Raw genomic sequence first — 8007 nt, forward strand, 5'->3', positions numbered from 1 at the left:
AGTAACGTTACAGACAGCCCTGCCTCTGGTGTCTAGAGACTAGGTCTCTTAGTAACGTTACAGACAGCCCTGCCTCTGGTGTCCAGAGACTAGATCTCTTAGTAACGTTACAGACAGCCCTGCCTCTGGTGTCTAGAGACTAGATGTCTTAGTAACGTTACAGACAGCCCTGCCTCTGGGGTCCAGAGACTAGATCTCTTAGTAACGTTACAGACAGCCCTGCCTCTGGTGTCTAGAGACTAGATCTCTTAGTAACGTTACAGACAACCCTGCCTCTGGGGTCCAGAGACTAGATCTCTTAGTAACGTTACAGACAGCCCTGTGGGATAGACATGCTATAAATGTACATTGTAAAGGTGAGAGTGTGGGATTGCAGTGATTTGTTTTATCCGTTTCAATTCATTGAGAAAAAGGAGTGTGTTTTATCTTCTGGTAGAGGAATGGAGGAATGTTAAACCAGTCAGATAGACAGAAGGAGTATATATATAGAGTTAAATTGAATTGAGAGAGAGAGGGATGAGAAAGAAAGAGGGATACAGGGATATGAAAAAGGTGAGAGGGAGAGAAATTAGACTTGCGACACGAGGACAGAGTGTATGAAGCAGAAAGAGTAGGAACAGAAAGAGAGGAATATTGACAGAGACGACTGGCCCAGCGTCGTCCAGGTTAGGGGAGGGAGCCCAGCGTCGTCCTGGTTAGGGGAGGGAGTTCAGCTTCGTCCAGGTTAGGGGAGGGAGCCCAGCGTCATCCAGGTTAGGGGAGGGAGCCCAGCGTCGTCCAGGTTAGGGGAGGGAGGCCAGCGTCGTCCAGGTTAGGGGAGGGAGCCCAATGTCGTCCAGGTTAGGGGAGGGAGCCCAGCGTCGTCCAGGTTAGGGGAGGGGGCCCAGCGTTGTCCAGGTTAGGGGAGGGAGCCCAGCGTTGTCCAGGTTAGGGGAGGGAGCCCAGCGTCGTCCAGGTTAGGGGAGGGAGCCCAGCGTCGTCCAGGTTAGGGGAGGGAGCCCAGCGTCGTCCGGGTTAGGGGAGGGTTTGGATGGGGTAGGCCGTCATTGTAAAATAAGAATTTGTTCTTAACTGGCTTGCTCAGTTAATTAAATAAAAGGTTAAATAAAAAATATGAAATAAAGAGAAATAGACAAATACATGGTCCAATAGCGAGGGAGAAATAGAGAGAGAGAGAGAGAGAGAGAGACACACACGTTGTCTGGGCATGCCTGACCTCTCCTCTTCTCCTCTCTGCCTCTTCCCTGTATCTCTCTCTTCTCCTCTCTGGCTCCTGAGTGGCGCAGTGGTCTAAGGCAGTGCATCTCAATGCAAGATGCTTCACTATAATTCCTGGTTCAAATCCAGGCTTAATCCCATCTGTCCGTGATTGGGAAGCACACAGTTGGCCTAGCGCCGGGTTTGGCCGGGGTAAATATACATTTGTTCTTCAACTGACTTGCCTAGTTAAATAAAGGTTACATTTTTTTTTTTTTTTAAATCCTTCATTCCTCCTGTATCTCTCTCTGCCCTTCAACTCTCTGGCTCTTGTCTTCATTCCTCCTGTATCTCTCTCTGCCCTTCAACTCTCTGGCTCTTGTCTTCATTCCTCCTGTATCTCTCTCTGCCCTTCAACTCTCTGGCTCTTGTCTTCATTCCTCCTGTATCTCTCTCTGCCCTTCAACTCTCTGGCTCTTCCCTTCATTCCTCCTGTATCTCTCTCTGCCCTTCAACTCTCTGTCTCTTCCCTTCATTCCTCCTGTATCTCTCTCTGCCCTTCAACTCTCTGGCTCTTGTCTTCATTCCTCCTGTATCGCTCTCTGCCCTTCTACTCTCTGGTTCTTCCCTTCATTCCTCCTGTATCTCTCTCTGCCCTCGTCTACTCTCTGCCTCTTCCCTTCATTCCCCCTGTATCTCTCTGTCTCTGTCTCTGAAGGCTTATTCCCTCTCTATTCACTAGCACTAGCTCAGAACTAATCCCACCCTCCCTCCTTTCATCCCTCTCTCTCTCTGAGATGGGACCAGGCGGGCCGCGTCGACCGCTTTATATATTCCTCTCCTCCACATCCCTCTCTCTGCTCCCTCGTTTGTTTGCCATCTTCCAAAAGAAAGGGATGCGAGTGGAGGTCTGGAGGGCATAGATAAGGCCCTGTACGGGTTAGGGCTAGGGTTGGGCTATCAGAGAGTAGAGGAGAAAAAAGAGATGGAAGAGGAATTAAAGGGTGGAGGAACAGAGGAATAGAGGAGAGGTGGAGGGAGGGAATGATGGCAGGGTGGGAGCATGACATCATTGGAAAAAAGTGAAGAGAGGAGATGACTGAAAGGAGGGATGCATGAGAGGAAGAAAGATAGGTGGTCAATGTGCAGGGGAGGAGATGTGAATAGATGGATTGATGGAGGAGTGGAAATGGATGAAAATGAATCTATATCCTGTTACTAGTAAATAGATAATGCCACCACTATGCCAGCTGTCATGTTCTACCTGTTGACATGCACCATTCAAAAAACAATACATCTAATTGTCTGAGGAGTGAGCAAGACTGAAGCAGATAGGACATGGTTGTGTGTCTGTGTGAAATAGTTCCCCTGGGAAACAGAGGCAGCAATTCTCTCAGTTCCACACTGATCCACTCCCTCTAAGCCCTATTAGACAAGAATAAAAAACACTCCATCCCTCAGTGAATTAACTGACTCGCTTTAAATCACAAGAGCTTAAAAAGACAGAGGGAGAAGGGAGTGAGACTGAGGGAGTAGGGAGTGAGACTGAGGGAGTAGGGAGTGAGACTGAGGTAGTAGGGAGTGAGACTGAGGGAGAAGGGAGTGAGGCTGAGGGAGAAGGGAGTAAGACTGAGGGAGAAGGGAGTGAGACTGAGGGAGAAGGGAGGGAGACTGAGGGAGAAGGGAGTGAGACTGAGGGAGACTGAGGGAGTAGGGAGAGAGACTGAGGGAGAAGGGAGTGATACTGAGGAAGAAGGGAGTGAGACTGAGGGAGAAGGGAGTGAGACTGAGGGAGAAGGGAGTGAGACTGAGGGAGAAGGGAGTGAGACTGAGGGAGAAGGGAGTGAGACTGAGGGAGACTGAGGGAGTAGGGAGAGAGACTGAGGGAGAAGGGAGTGATACTGAGGGAGAAGGGAGTGAGACTGAGGGAGAAGGGAGTGAGACTGAGGGAGACTGAGGGAGTAGGGAGAGAGACTGAGGGAGTAGCGAGTGAGATTGAGGGAGTAGGGAGTGAGACTGAGGGAGAAGGGAGTGAGACTGAGGGAGTCGGGAGTGAGACTGAAGGAGTAGGGAGTGAGACTGAGGGAGTAGGGAGTGAGACTGAGGGAGAAGGCAGTGAGACTGAGGCAGTATTGAGTGATACTGAGGGAGTAGGGATTGATACTGAGGGAGTAGGGAGTGAGACTGAGGGAGTAGCGAGTGAGATTGAGGAAGTAGCGAGTGAGACTGAAGGAGAAGGGAGTGAGAATGAGAGACTAGGGAGTGAGAATGAGGGGGACTGAGGGAGTCGGGAGAGAGACTGAGGGAGATGGGAGAGAGACTGAGGGAGTAGGGAGTGAGACTGAGGGAGTTGGGATTGAGACTGAGGGAGTAGGGAGTGAGACTGGGGGAGAAGGGAGTGAGACTGAGGGAGTAGAGAGTGATACTGAAGAAGAAGGGCATTAGACTGAGGGAGTAGGGAGTTAGACTGATGGAGTAGGGAGTGAGACTGAGGGAGAAGGGAGTGAGACTGAGGGAGAAGGGAGTGAGACTGAGGGAGAAGGGAGTGAGACTGAGGGAGAAGGGAGTGAGACTGAAGAAGAAGGGCATGAGACTGAGGGAGAAGGGAGTGAGACTGAGGGAGTCGGGAGTGAGACTGAGGGAGTAGGGAGTGAGACTGAGGGAGTAGGGAGTGAGACTGAGGGAGAAGGCAGTGAGACTGAGGGAGAAGGGAGTGAGACTGAGGGAGTAGGGAGTGAGACTGAGGGAGTAGGGAGTGAGACTGAGGGAGAAGGCAGTGAGACTGAGGGAGTATTGAGTGAGACTGAGGGAGTAGGGAATGATACTGGGGGATTAGGGAGCAGGACTGAGGGAGTAGCGAGTGAGATTGAGGTAGTAGGGAGTGACACTGAGGGAGAAGGGAGTGAGAATGAGGGAGTAGGGAGTGAGAATGAGGGAGACTGAGTGAGTAGGGAGAGAGACTAAGGGAGATGGGAGAGAGACTGAGGGAGTAGGGAGTGAGACTCAAGGAGAAGGGAGTGAGACTGAGGGAGTAGGGAGTGAGACTGATGGAGTAGGGAGTGAGACTGAGGGAGAAGGGAGGGAGACTGAGGGAGAAGGGAGTGAGACTGAGGGAGATTGAGGGAGTAGGGAGAGAGGCTGAGGGAGAAGGGAGTGATACTGAGGGAGAAGGGAGTGAGACTGAGGGAGAAGGGAGTAAGACTGAGGGATAAGGGAGTGAGACTGAGGGACAAGCGAGTGAGACTGAAGGAGAAGTGAGTAAGACTGAGGGAGTAGGGAGTGAGACTGAGGGAGTAGGGAGTCACACTGAGGGAGAAGGGAGTGAGACTGAGGGAGAAGGGAGTGAGACTGAGGGAGAAGGGAGTGAGACTGAGGTAGAAGGGAGCGAGACTGAGGGAGTAGGGAGTGAGACTGAGGGAGTAGGGAGTGAGACTGAGGGAGTAGGGAGTGAGACTGAGGGAGAAGGGAGCGAGACTGAGGGAGAAGGGAGCGAGACTGAGGGAGAACGCAGCGAGACTGAGGGAGTAGGGAGTGAGACTAAGGGAGTAGGAATTGAGACTGAGGGCGTAGGGAGTGAGACTGAGGGAGATTGAGGGAGTAGGGAGAGAGGCTGAGGGAGAAGGGAGTGATACTGAGGGAGAAGGGAGTGAGACTGAGGGAGAAGGGAGTGAGACTGAGGGAGAAGGGAGTGAGACTGAGCGATAAGGGAGTGAGACTGAGGGAGAAGCGAGTGAGACTGAAGGAGAAGGGAGTAAGACTGAGGGAGTAGGGAATGAGACTGAGGGAGTAGGGAGTGACACTGAGGGAGTAGGGAGTGAGACTGAGGGAGAAGTGAGTGAGACTGAAGGAGAAGGGAGTAAGACTGAGGGAGTAGGGAGTGAGAATGAGGGAGTAGGGAGTGACACTGAGGGAGTAGGGAGTGAGACTGAGGTAGTAGGGAGTGACACTGAGGGAGAAGGGAGTGACACTGAGGGAGAAGGGAGTGACACTGAGGGAGTAGGGAGTGAGACTGAGGGAGTAGGGAGTGAGACTGAGGGAGTAGGGAGTGAGACTGAGGGAGTAGGGAGTGAGACTGAGGGAGTAGGGAGTGAGACTGAGGGAGTAGGGAGTGAGACTGACGGAGTAGGGAGTGAGACTGAGGGAGAAGGAAGTGAGACTGAGGGAGATTGAGGGAGTAGGGAGAGAGACTGAGGGAGAAGGGAGTGATACTGAGGAAGAAGGGAGTGAGACTGAGGGAGAAGGGAGTGAGACTGAGGGAGAAGGGAGTGAGACTGAGGGAGAAGGGAGTGAGACTGAGGGAGAAGGGAGTGAGACTGAGGGAGACTGAGGGAGTAGGGAGAGAGACTGAGGGAGAAGGGAGTGAGACTGAGGGAGAAGGGAGTGAGACTGAAGGAGAAGGGAGTGAGACTGAGGGAGTAGGGAGTGAGACTGAGGGTGTAGGGAGTGAGACTGAGGGAGATTGAGTAGGGAGTGAGACTGAGGGAGAAGGGAGTGAGACTGTGGGAGAAGGGAGTGAGACTGAAAGAGAAGGGAGTGAGACTGAGGGAGTAGGGAGTGAGACTGAGGGAGTAGGGAGTGAGACAGAGGGAGAAGGGAGTGAGACTGAGGGAGAAGGGAGTGAGAATGAGGGAGTAGAGAGTGAGACTGAGGGAGAAGGGAGTGAGACTGAGGGAGAAGGGAGTGAGACTGGGGGATTATTGAGTGAGACTGAGGGAGTAGGGATTGATACTGAGGGAGTAGGGAGTGAGACTGAGGGAGTAGCGAGTGAGATTGAGGGAGTAGGGAGTGAGACTGAGGGAGAAGGGAGTGAGACTGAGGGTGTCGGGAGTGAGACTGAAGGAGTAGGGAGTGAGACTGAGGGAGTAGGGAGTGAGACTGAGGGAGAAGGCAGTGAGACTGAGGCAGTATTGAGTGATACTGAGGGAGTAGGGATTGATACTGAGGGAGTAGGGAGTGAGACTGAGGGAGTAGCGAGTGAGATTGAGGAAGTAGCGAGTGAGACTGAAGGAGAAGGGAGTGAGAATGAGAGACTAGGGAGTGAGAATGAGGGGGACTGAGGGAGTCGGGAGAGAGACTGAGGGAGATGGGAGAGAGACTGAGGGAGTAGGGAGTGAGACTGAGGGAGTTGGGATTGAGACTGAGGGAGTAGGGAGTGAGACTGGGGGAGAAGGGAGTGAGACTGAGGGAGTAGAGAGTGATACTGAAGAAGAAGGGCATTAGACTGAGGGAGTAGGGAGTTAGACTGATGGAGTAGGGAGTGAGACTGAGGGAGAAGGGAGTGAGACTGAGGGAGAAGGGAGTGAGACTGAGGGAGAAGGGAGTGAGACTGAGGGAGAAGGGAGTGAGACTGAAGAAGAAGGGTATGAGACTGAGGGAGAAGGGAGTGAGACTGAGGGAGTCGGGAGTGAGACTGAGGGAGTAGGGAGTGAGACTGAGGGAGTAGGGAGTGAGACTGATGGAGAAGGCAGTGAGACTGAGGGAGTAGGGAGTGAGACTGAGGGAGTAGGGAGTGAGACTGAGGGAGAAGGCAGTGAGACTGAGGGAGTATTGAGTGAGACTGAGGGAGTAGGGAATGATACTGGGGGATTAGGGAGTGAGACTGAGGGAGTAGCGAGTGAGATTGAGGGAGTAGGGAGTGACACTGAGGGAGAAGGGAGTGAGAATGAGGGAGTAGGGAGTGAGAATGAGGGAGACTGAGTGAGTAGGGAGAGAGACTAAGGGAGATGGGAGAGAGACTGAGGGAGTAGGGAGTGAGACTCAAGGAGAAGGGAGTGAGACTGAGGGAGTAGGGAGTGAGACTGATGGAGTAGGGAGTGAGACTGAGGGAGAAGGGAGGGAGACTGAGGGAGAAGGGAGTGAGACTGAGGGAGATTGAGGGAGTAGGGAGAGAGGCTGAGGGAGAAGGGAGAAGGGAGTGAGACTGAGGGAGAAGGGAGTAAGACTGAGGGATAAGGGAGTGAGACTGAGGGACAAGCGAGTGAGACTGAAGGAGAAGTGAGTAAGACTGAGGGAGTAGGGAGTGAGACTGAGGGAGTAGGGAGTCACACTGAGGGAGAAGGGAGTGAGACTGAGGGAGAAGGGAGTGAGACTGAGGGAGAAGGGAGTGAGACTGAGGTAGAAGGGAGCGAGACTGAGGGAGTAGGGAGTGAGACTGAGGGAGTAGGGAGTGAGACTGAGGGAGTAGGGAGTGAGACTGAGGGAGAAGGGAGCGAGACTGAGGGAGAAGGGAGCGAGACTGAGGGAGAAGGGAGCGAGACTGAGGGAGAAGGCAGCGAGACTGAGAGAGTAGGGAGTGAGACTAAGGGAGTAGGAATTGAGACTGAGGGAGTAGGGAGTGAGACTGAGGGAGATTGAGGGAGTAGAGAGAGAGGCTGAGGGAGAAGGGAGTGATACTGAGGGAGAAGGGAGTGAGACTGAGGGAGAAGGGAGTGAGACTGAGGGAGAAGGGAGTGAGACTGAGCGATAAGGGAGTGAGACTGAGGGAGAAGCGAGTGAGACTGAAGGAGAAGGGAGTAAGACTGAGGGAGTAGGGAGTGAGACTGAGGGAGTAGGGAGTGACACTGAGGGAGTAGGGAGTGAGACTGAGGGAGAAGTGAGTGAGACTGAAGGAGAAGGGAGTAAGACTGAGGGAGTAGGGAGTGAGAATGAGGGAGTAGGGAGTGACACTGAGGGAGTAGGGAGTGAGACTGAGGTAGTAGGGAGTGACACTGAGGGAGAAGGGAGTGACACTGAGGGAGAAGGGAGTGACACTGAGGGAGTAGGGAGTGAGACTGAGGGAGTAGGGAGTGAGACTGAGGGAGTAGGGAGTGA

General features: G+C 53.0%; 1 protein-coding gene across 3 annotated transcripts in view; it reads right to left on the reverse strand.

Annotated features, from left to right (window-relative positions):
- LOC110499443 (RNA binding protein fox-1 homolog 3-like) overlaps positions 1-8007 on the reverse strand; it is a 141197-nt gene that overhangs the window by 27555 nt on the left and 105635 nt on the right. The window lies entirely within an intron of this gene.

The sequence above is a fragment of the Oncorhynchus mykiss genome, chromosome 20 (genome assembly GCF_013265735.2).
Source record: "Oncorhynchus mykiss isolate Arlee chromosome 20, USDA_OmykA_1.1, whole genome shotgun sequence".
Taxonomy (NCBI): Eukaryota; Metazoa; Chordata; class Actinopteri; order Salmoniformes; family Salmonidae; genus Oncorhynchus; species Oncorhynchus mykiss.